The 11,293-nt window shown below is 40.7% G+C and overlaps 1 pseudogene; it reads left to right on the plus strand.

Annotated features, from left to right (window-relative positions):
* Positions 1-6,439: 6,439 nt before the first annotated feature.
* LOC125531287 lies at positions 6,440-11,020 on the plus strand (annotated as a pseudogene).
* Positions 11,021-11,293: the final 273 nt, after the last annotated feature.

The raw sequence follows: 11,293 nt of genomic DNA on the forward strand, positions 1-11,293 counted from the left end.
CTCGAGATTCGATCGTCGGTATCTCAATACCTAGTTCAATCTCGTTACTGGCAAATCTCTTTACTCCTTCCGTAACAAATCATCCTGTAACTAACTCATTAGTTACAATGCTTGCAAGGCTTATAGTGATGTGCATTACCGAGTGGGCCCAGAGATACCTCTCCGACAATCGGAGTGACAAATCCTAATCTCGAAATACGCCAACCCAACAAGTACCTTCGGAGACACCTATAGAGCACCTTTATAATCACCTAGTTACGTTGTGACGTTTGGTAGCACACAAAGTGTTCCTCCGGTAAACAGGAGTTGCATAATCTCATAGTCATAGGAACATGTATAAGTCATGAAGAAAGCAATAGCAACATACTAAATGATCAAGTGCTAAGCTAACGAAATGGGTCAAGTCAATCGGATAATTCTCCTAATTATGTGATCCCGTTAATCAAATGACAACTCATGTCTATGGTTAGGAAACTTAACCATCTTTGATTGATGAGCTAGTCAAGTAGAGGCATACTAGTGACACTATGTTTGTCTATGTATTCACACATGTATTATGTTTCCGGTTAATACAATTCTAGCATGAATAATAAACATTTATCATGAAATAAGGAAATAAATAATAACTTTATTATTGCCTCTAGGGCATATTTCCTTCACCAACGGTGTAACAAATGCTATCATCATAATTTCCCAAGTTGGTGCCAAAAAGATTTCCAATATTATAATAAGTATCATTAGCTTCCTAATCATAATCATCACAACAAGCAATAGGCATAAGAAAATCATCATCAAGTGCATCATCTTCCACAATTATCTTTGATTCATTTTCATGAGGCACAACAATAATATGAGCAACATTATTTGGGAGAGATACCTTTTTACCTCTTTTCTTTCTTATTTTCTTCTTCTTCACCACATCATGTGTGGGTTCAATTAATCTTTTCAAGCTTCTTATTGATGAGATTGGTTGGATAGGAAGCTCCTCCTCGTTACCTGATTCATCATAATAAACACTAGGAGGGTTTTGGGAAATATTTTCCCTTTCATTAGTACTCTATTCATATTCTATTTGTTCTCTTGACTTTAGATAGTTGAAAATATAAGGATTCTCAATGCAATTTACCGCATAAAACATATAAATTTCTTCTAGATCAAAACCAAGAAATCTCTTGGGATTTGGAAAACCCTTAGTTATACGTTTCATTTATTCATACCCCAAAAGAAGACTAAGCTCTTTATGATGCTCAAGGGTAATCAAGTTATCACAATTTTGGACACGATTTGATTATGAAATAATTTGCATTGGGGATTTAAATGACCACATTCATTGCAAAGTTCACAAGGGTGGCGAAAAAATTACATCTTTCAGCACAATCATCTAGCCTCTCTTGCAACCTTTTCGTTTCTAAATATTTATGCTTCTTACAAAATCTATCTTCCCTTTTTGGTGTGCAAAGACACTCCCAATTCACTCCGCAAAAAGTGACATGCTTATAAGAAACATTTTTGTCATGACTTGTGCAATCATCATTAGCATTTTGGATATTCAAAGAATTCATACTAACAACATTGCAGTCATGCTCATCATTCAAATATTTTTGTGCCAAGCATTTTATTGACTTCTTCTTCTAACAATTGAGCACAACTTTCCGAACTGTCATTTTCAAGAAAGATATTATAAAGATGATCAATAATAGGATGCAACCTAAATTCCATTTTTTTGTAGTTTTCTTTTTATAAACCAAACTAGTGACAAACAAGAAACTAATAGATTCGATTCCAAGATCTAAAGATATACCTTCAAGCACCCACCTCCCCAGCAACGACGCCAGAAAAAAGTTTGATGTCTACTACGCAACTTTATTCTTGTAGACACGTGTTGGGACTCCAAGCGCATACTTTTGTAGGACAGTAGCAATTTTCCCTCAAGTGGATGACCTAAGGTTTATCAATCCGTGAGAGGTGTAGGATGAAGATGGTCTCCCTCAAATGACCCTGCAACCAAATATAAGAAGTCTCTGTGTCCCCAACACACCCGATACAATGGCAAATTGTATAGGTGCACTAGTTCAGCGAAGAGATGGTGATAAAAGTGTAATATGGATAGTAGATATCGGGTTTTGTAATCTGAAATTATAAAAACAACAAGGTAACTAATAGTAAACGGGTACAAAAACGGTGTTGCAATGCTTAAAAATGAGGCCTAGGGTCCGTACTTTCGCCAGTGCAATTTCTCAATAGTGCTAACATAGTTGGATCATATGATTATCCCTCAAAGTACAATAAAGAATCACTCCCGAGTTCCTATTAGCGGATAACAAAAGATAGGAATTGTTTGTAGGGTACGAAACCCCCTCAAAGCTATTCTTTATGTTCGACCTATTCAAGAGTTCGTACTAGAATAACACCAAAGCATATTCATATTCATAATACTCAATCCACACAAGGAACTATAAAGAGACCCCAAAGTTTCTATCGGAGAAAAGATAAAAAAAACGTGCATCAACCCCTATGCGTAGATTACCCCAATATCACCGCGGGAATCTGTGAGTTGAATGCCATAACATATATCAAGTGAATTAATAAGATACCCCAATTGTCACCTCAAGTATTCATACCGCAAGACATCTATCATGTGTTCTCATCTCTGAATATTCAATCCGACAAGACAAAACTTCAAAGGGTAAAGATTCAGTTCATCACAACAAAATTATAGAGGGGAGAAACATCATATGATCCGACTATATTAACAAAGCCCATGATATAGATCACGAGAGGGAGAGATTAATCACATAGCTACTGGTACAAACCCTCAGCCCCGAGGGTGGACTACTCCCTCCTCATCGTGGTGGCCGCCGGATGATGAAGATGGCCACCGGAGATGATTCCCCCCTTCGACAGGGTGCCGGAACGGGTCTAGATTGGTTTTCGGTGGCTACGGAGCCTTGCAGCGGCGGAACTTCTAATCTAGGTTAACCCCGAAGGGTTTCGGAATATTTGAAAATTTATAGTGCAAAGAGGGGGTGCGGGAGACCACCGAGGTGGGCACAACCCACATGGATGCGCCAGGGGGCCCTGGAGCGCCCTGGTGGGTTGTGCCCCCCTCGGGGCACCCCCCCCCCAGGTGCAGCTCTGGCCCATTGGGTTCCTTCTGGTCCAAAAAAATTTCCGTAAAGTTTCGTGGTGTTTGGACTCTGTTTGATATTGATTTCCCGCGATGTAAAAAACAAGAAATAAACAACAACTGGCATTGGGCACTGGATCAATAGGTTAGTCCCAAAAAATGATATAAAGTTGCTCTAAAATGATTGTAAAACACCCAAGAATGATAAAATAACAACATGAATACTTCATAATTTATAGATACGTTGGAGACGTATCAATCGTCTCCTCTCACTGAAAGTGTAACACCGGAAATCCTGAAATAAATCCAGGAATAATGCGAGCACCAGGACTTGAACCCTGATGGGCTGGGGATACCATTGTCCCTCTAACCATCCAATCATAGGTTGGTTCGCGGGAATCCTATTTTTTATTACGCCGACAATATTATTTTTTGTTTTGAGCAAATGAGTAGAACAAAGAAATAAAAGTGTCAATTTGAGTTAAATTATTTCAAGTAACTCTATGTATGTCGTTTTTGTGCGGCATGGGTTGAGATTATAAAAAATAATAAATACAAAAACAGAGGGTGCGGAGAGAAAAAAATCAGGCCTCCTTTGGTTTGAGAAGGATTTTTGTAGAAATTCCATAGGATAGGATTTTTATAGGAAAAATTTCTTTAGAGCTCTTTAATATGTATGAATGGAATCCTATTTTTTTGGAGAAATTTTTCCTATCCTCCACATTTCATATGAAAATAAACATTAGTCTAGACTCAATGGAAAAAAAATTCTATGATGTGAATCAAAAGACATCTCCTTTTCTATTCTTGCACATAGAATTTGAGATACATGTCATCTCATTTTTTATAACTTTTTTATTCCTATGATTTCCCTATTCTATGAATTAAAGAGGCCCTCAATAAGTCTTCTTTGGTTCATAGGATAGTACTAGTTAAGAATAGAAAAATCATAGGATGAAGAAAGATATGGCATTTGATGCATAGGACATGAGTTTTTTCATTAAGTCTAGGTTAATGCTATTTTTACTTTCAAATGTGAAGGATTAAATCCTATTCTACATAGGAATATAAATCCTTTTCTATAAATTAAAGGGCTTTAAAGAAATTATTTTTGTAAAGTTTCTATCCTTTATGATTTCTACTAAATTCCTATGAATCAAAGAAGGCTAATAACAGACGGAAAATAGGTGAGGGGAGCAACTTTTCACGACACTTATTTTGGGACGGGGGAGTGCTAGTTTTTTTTTTTGTTAGGAGAGATCTGCTGGAAATTGGAGATGCTCTGAGATCGCCGCCGCCGCCGCCTCCTCTCCGAGTCTGGGCCACCTATGCTGCGCGCCGCCGCGAACCCTCCCCTGGGGTGAGGCCGGAGCTTCGCCGCAGGAATTCCGCGCCGCGCCGCGCCTCCCTCGTCGCTCGTCTCGTCCGCGCAAGACTTTGGTGGGTCTCCGTTCTCAAACCCTAGCTGCTGCTAGTACGAAGGCTGCGGCTTCATACCCTCGTGTTGGAGTTTCTGGTCGCCACTCCAAGGTCGAGCCGTCGCCAACGTTCTCTCTGGTTGGTACATCCCTGCCCCCTTCTCCATATTTCTCTCTTCCATCTTGACCATGGCCTAGGTTTAGGGTAGGGGGACTCAAATCCCCTTCTGAAGACAAGGGTTTTCCAGTCTGCATTTGTTCCTGATTGGAAATTGTTCCCCCTAAGAACAATGTATGATGTCCTGGTTTAATAGAAGTTGAAATCCAAGCGAAATTCCTGTTTTTCACTTGACTGGCATCTCTATTTTCTTGTGCTGACACACAACTACAGTCTCTTACATCGATGCCCTGTTTTGGTCCTTTTTGTTAGTTGCTCCCAGTTGCGACTTCTGTCATGAGATGACTAACCTCTTGTCAACCATCTAGCATCCAATGCTGACAATTGCTCCGTGCCTCATCCTATACACATCATCTAGATGATATTTGATTTGATGTACATAAATAAATGCTGAATTCGTAAGGGCAAATTACTGTGCAATAGCTCCAAAGTTATGCCATCTAGTGAGTAACTGTTACCTGGAGTACTTAGTCTTGGCATTTTTTTCACACTTACAGGCATAAAGCCATGGATAGGGAAAGGAAGGAGCTGAGGAAGAGGAGGACATCGGGCCATTTGAGGTATCCTGAACTTAAGAGGCAGAAGCAACGTAACCCTTATGTTGCTGCTAGATCTACCTCTCCTGACTGCAATTTCTGGGACAACAGACAGAAAGAGCTATATGATCAGTTCTGTCATGAGAAGAAAGTGTTTAAGCATAGATTTGTGGAGTGGTCAGATATAGCTGATGCTGAAACATGCCCTTTTGATTTGTCCACTAAGTATGAGGATCTTGGTCTCAAAGGTATAACCAGCAACAATTCATCTTGGGTTTGGAATGAAGAGGTCGTGAGACAGTTTTATGGCACCCTTTACGTTGATCCTGATCGCAGGGAAATGCATTTCATGATAGGCTCACAGCATTGTTTTGCTACCAAGGAAGATCTTGAAAAGGCCTTGCTAATTGAGCCTAGAGCTGACAGCCTTGTTTTGCACACATGGGATGATTTTGATGTTTATTCTCTCTTTCGAGTACCTAATCCCGACATTGGTCTAGTTAGAGATCTTAAAACTGAAGTTGATCTCATCCAAAGGATAAATCGACATACAATTTTTCCTAAATCAGGAAATCGAGGTGGATGCACCACCATGCTTCTCAAGCTTGCCTATGCCATTTACCACGGAAAGCAGTTTGACATTGCTCATTTCCTCCTCAGTGAGATGTGTGAGGCCATTGACACTGTAAATCATGCACTGCCATATGCACCTCTTATATTTTGTCTTCTTCGCCATCTGAAGTGTGACCTTACAAACATTGATACCAAATGCTGCCTCAAGAAGTACTCCCTGCACCTTGCAAGCTTGAATCGTGAACAACGTGCTGCCTCAGCTGAGCATGAAGTTATAGAGGTGCAGCACCAGCAGCCCATGTCCTATTCTCATCAGCTACCGCAACCAGTTAATCCTGAACCAGTTAATCCTGATTCAACAGTTGCCAGCAATGCTCAACTTTCAAAACTGATAGAGGGGTTGCACGAGAAAGTTGTGAAAGGATTCGAGGCAATTGAGAAACGACTTTACACAATGGAAGTTCTCTTCTCAGTCTTATCTTCAGAAGTTAGTGAGATGAAAGCTTGTATGCTTGATCCTTGTCATGCGCTGAACGGCGACAAACAAAAAAGGGCACAAACTGAAGCTCATCAAGGTGGCGATGGTCCTTCTGCAGCAGCTGATCCATAGCTTCCCTACCTGTCTTGCTGGACTTGGCTAACTTTCTTATGTCAGCAGAAGAGTTTATGTTGTACCCTGTTTTCGGTAGTAAAATCTATGCTATATTTTATTGTAGTGACAGGAAACTAGCACTTCTGGTGATATATCTTGAGCTACCCTGTTTTTGGTTTGTTTTTGTGGTTATAATTTTTTGTTGTAGTGACAGGGGCGCTACTTCTGTTGGTAAATTGAATAAACTAGATGATACCCCGCGCGTTGCTGCGGGAGTCGGTTGCAATATATTTCAATGAGATTTAACTGTGTGGAATATAAATGTTTATAGATTAATAACATGTGAACCAAAATTAAAAATACATACGACTTGTTATATTTGATTATGTATAGTTGTAAAATATTTATTGAATATAAATAGAATAATAGAATGGAAAAAAATTCCCCATGCATTGTAGAATGTGGTGGTTTTTTTTTTCTCATGCATGGTGGCATGTTGAGGTGGGCATTATCCCATTCATAATTGTATGGTGATGTGGCATGCTTGCATGTTAAGATAAATAAGTTAGTGGGGATAACTCTCTTAGGTATATATATAAGATAAGATGAGGAGAGTTTGATTGATAAGAGAACTGGAGAAAGCACAGCGAGTACAAGTAGCACTTCCACAACCTAGTAGGGTTAATCTTATTAATGGTGAGCTTAATCCAGATGAAGTCACATACATTTTAAGACTAAGCTAGGTCAAACTAGCCCTTAGGACTGCTCACGGATGCCCTTTATTTATTTATTTGTGGGCAATTATTTTTGTTTCTGAACTTTGCTTGCTAACTCATATTCTGCTCAGTTAATGGATGCCCTTAGGAATGTTGCTTGATGTTTGATTGCACAGTTACTACAACTACTGATAGAGCTCAGATTCTGCTAGCTGCCCAATCTATGGACGGCAATCTTAGTTCGGTAGCGGAAGGCGATCTGAAGCTGTTCCAGGAGCAGAATCTTCCCAACTTTCTCCTCTCCCTATCAGTAGAGATGTCAAGTGATGAAAGGCCACCAGAGTCTAGAACGGTTGCTGGTATTATGCTTAAGAATTCGTTGGACACAACGGATTCTGCAAAGAAAGAGCTGCTGATTCAACAGAGGGTCACCCTGGATCCATCTGTCAAAGTCAAAGATTAAGGAGTCATTGTTGAGAACACTAGAATTTTTAATGCCTCATGCGAGGCAGGCCTCATCACAAGTCATTTCAAAGGTTGCATCCATTGAGACCTCATTGCCAAATTACTGGGCAACATGGCACAGCACGGCGCATCTGCTGCAGTGCAGCAAGGAACACTAGAGGTGCTGGGGTATGTCTGCGAGGAGTTTCCTCCTGAGCACTTGGAGCAGGATCAGGTGCCTGCTGTTGTTCAGTGAAGTGAACCAGGCAGAGCTAAGTGTTGAAGTCTGTCTTTGCAGCAGTTAAAGTTCTATATAACACTCTTGATTTTGCTGAAAGCAACTTTGCAAACGTTATGGAGAGGAGCTATATAGTGAAAGTAATTTGTGATACTGTTGTATCTTAAGATGTGGAGATCAGGCATACAGCTTTTGAACTGCGAGCACTGTCAAAGGAGATGAGGAATCAGTTGCAGTTCAAGCTATTGAGTTCTGGAGAACTGTTTGTGATTAAGAGTTTAAACTCCAAGAAGAGTACGAGGTATCTGATGATGCGAACTCTAGTGTAATTTTAATGCTCCATTGAAAAGGCCATCCCTTTACTTGTTCCAATGCTGTTCGAAACTCTGTTGAATGAAGAGGGTTATCATGAGCATGCTGACAATGTGCGGAACATTTCCATGATTGGTGCAAAGTGCCTTGGCCTCATCGCTAGAACTGTTGGTGATGCAATTGTCCCTCTTGTGATGCCATTTGTTAAGGTTAACATCACAAACCTGGATTGGCATTGTCGCGAGGCAGCTACTTTTACATTTAGCTCTATCCTTGAAGGTCCCTCTGTTGAGAAGCTTACCCCCCTGGTGCACGCTAGACTTGATTTCTTGGTCAACTCAATGAAAGATCTAAACAACCAGGTAAAAGTCTCCACCGCGTGGACTCTGCGGTGGATGTTTGAGCTTTTGCATTCTCCAGCCAGTGGAACTCCTGTTATAACAAATGCAAACCTCCCTCTTATCATGACTGTTTCTGGAGAGTAGTAAGATGTTTCAAATGTGGCCAAGAATGTCTGTGGAGCCATATGTTGTTTTGTCCAAGGTTATGAAGATGCTGAGTCAAGCTCATCTCTGCTTACACCCTATCTTCCTAATGTCATCGCTGTGCTCCTTTGTGCTTCAGATCGTGCTGGTACTACCCATTTGAGCCTCCACACGTCTGCTTTTGAAGTGTCAAATGAGGTTATGAGAGTTAGCAACATAGCTGAAACTTCAAACATTATAGGCCAGCTATGTCAGGGGATCATGAAAAGACTGAACCTGAAATTTTTAACTCCAAATACTCTCGCCTGGTGACAGGGAGAAGCAGAGTGATCTACAGGCTTTGTTGTGTGGTGTACTGCAGGTCATCATCCAGAAACTGAGCAACTCTGATGTGATGTCCGTGATTTCCCAGACTGCTGATCAATTGATGTTTCTGTTTCCCTGTGTCTTTGCTTGCCCCAGTTCTACTGTACATGAAAAAGCAATACTTGCCATTTGTCAAGTTGCTTATGGCATTCGTGAAGCAGGCTTGCAGAATAAGGAAGAATACCAAATATGCTCCATTTCTGTATGGGTGATGGGTGATATTTGCCGTGCCATTGAAGACAAAATGCAGCCTTTCTGTGATTGCATTATGACTGTTCTTTTCAAGGATCTTGCAAGTTCAATGCTTCACCGGTCTGTCTGACCTCCAATTTTCTCATGCTTTGGAGACATTGCTCTTGCTATTGGTGAGAATGTCGAGAAATACCTGCAATGTACCATGCCAGTGCTTCAAGGAGCTGCTGAGCTCGTTGTTTTGGATCAAAGCAACGAAGATACGATTGTTCACCATAACCAGCTGAGACATGGAATATTTGAGGCTTACTCCGGTATACTGCATGGTATGAAGGAAAAGCTCAGCTGATGCTACCTTATGCAAGCCATCTATTTCAGTTCACGGAAGCTGTCTACAAAGACCCAAGCAGGTGCACATCGTTCTCGCTGCTTTCTCTTCATTATACGGGTATTATGTTTTTCCCCTTATCATTATACTCCCTCCGTCCCAAAATTCTTGTCTTAGATTAGTCTAGATACCGATGTATCTAATACTAAAACGTGACCTGATACATCCGTATTTAGACAAATCTAAGACAAGAATTTTGGGACGGAGGGAGTATTTATTTGTCAGGGATGAGAGTGTGACAAAGGCTGCGGTTGCGGCCCTGAGTGATCTCGCAGACATACTTGGTCTGATATCCTGATCTCAAAAGATCTATTCAGAATCCGCCCTTCCATGTTGAGCTCTTGAGCGAGTGCCTTAATTCTGACAACGAAGTCAGGGAAATCGCATCGTCCCAGGGGGTGATAACTGCTAACCGAAGCAGAGCTTTCTTAATACGAGAGATATTTTCCTTTATCGGCTGTGACGAAGGTTTCTTTTGTGGATATATATGCCAAGTCTGTTTGCCACGGATGAATGAAAGGCTAACATATATGTACCAGTGTCAGTGGTAGGATCCTTGTCGTAGGCTTCTTTTTGCGTTTTGTGTCAGACTGTCGAGTCGTTATGCATCATACTTGACAGGGGTGGATGGTGGCATGTAGGTCATGAACAGCTAACCTGATTAACGTTGTCCTCGACTTGTTGAATCATCTGTGCTGCTGATGTTACTGCTCGTCTTGTTGCTTTGCATATGTCAGGTGCTCATCCAGTGCAACACTGTCAAGATGTGTTTTCTTTGTGAGAAATTTAAAGTGCGATGCTCTAACTGAATCCTTGGCGGTGTTATGATTTCAACATCGTTCAAAATTATGCTGCGCCATCAGTATTAAGTAAAGATGGGGCATAACTAGTGTGAGATCTGGGCCATTGGATGTACTTCATGTGGTGCAGATTGGTTGAGGCGTGGTTCCAGCCACTTTGTAGGTGATATTAGAACGTTCTGTTCAATATGTCAAGGGAGACACGGTTAGTAGCAAGTATAATCTGTTTCCACAGACAACTTGTATTCCACCTTGTACTGCTGGTGTTTTTGTTTGAGTTGATTCTCCAATTTTGGAGCTTGCCATCAGGTACTGTATCAAGATATTTCCATCTCATTGTGGCGCTTACAATTCTTGATGCAATCAATTCATGCATGTTAATATTTAGTCATTGTTTAATCTCATAAGCACTCATGTTAGTCCAGTAATTTGCACTGCCTTGACACTGGATCCAGTTCGTGATATGTGCCACAATCTGATTTTTTTTTCATAGGAAAGCAGAGAAAGAAGGCAATTGGATTTTAATCTTTTGTTGATATGGTAGCAAAACTGACGACAATATTGTTCTTCTAAATGTCGGAGGAAACTAGCGCCACCTCATCCTCGACACACTTGACATGCCCAACCAATGTGCATAGTGTACCAACCATCTCAGGTGAATTGTTGGCATCGAGAGTGCTAATCTCTCTGGTTCTTCATGACAATATGTTATCTTCACATCTGTCAGAATAAAATAAAATGGAAGGGTGATGGTAACTGTTATGAAGTGAAGCCTGGATTTATCTCCATTTTGCGCGTTGACCTGTCGAAGCACACGAGTAATTGTGCTAGATGGAGGATTATCTGCAATTTCTCCATGATGCATTTCAAAGGGATTTGCTACTAAAACTTATAAATGAGTAAGTGTTTACTATGATTGTCCACTTTG

This window comes from Triticum urartu, unplaced genomic scaffold (genome assembly GCF_003073215.2).
Source record: "Triticum urartu cultivar G1812 unplaced genomic scaffold, Tu2.1 TuUngrouped_contig_6935, whole genome shotgun sequence".
In the NCBI taxonomy this organism is placed as follows: domain Eukaryota; kingdom Viridiplantae; phylum Streptophyta; class Magnoliopsida; order Poales; family Poaceae; genus Triticum; species Triticum urartu.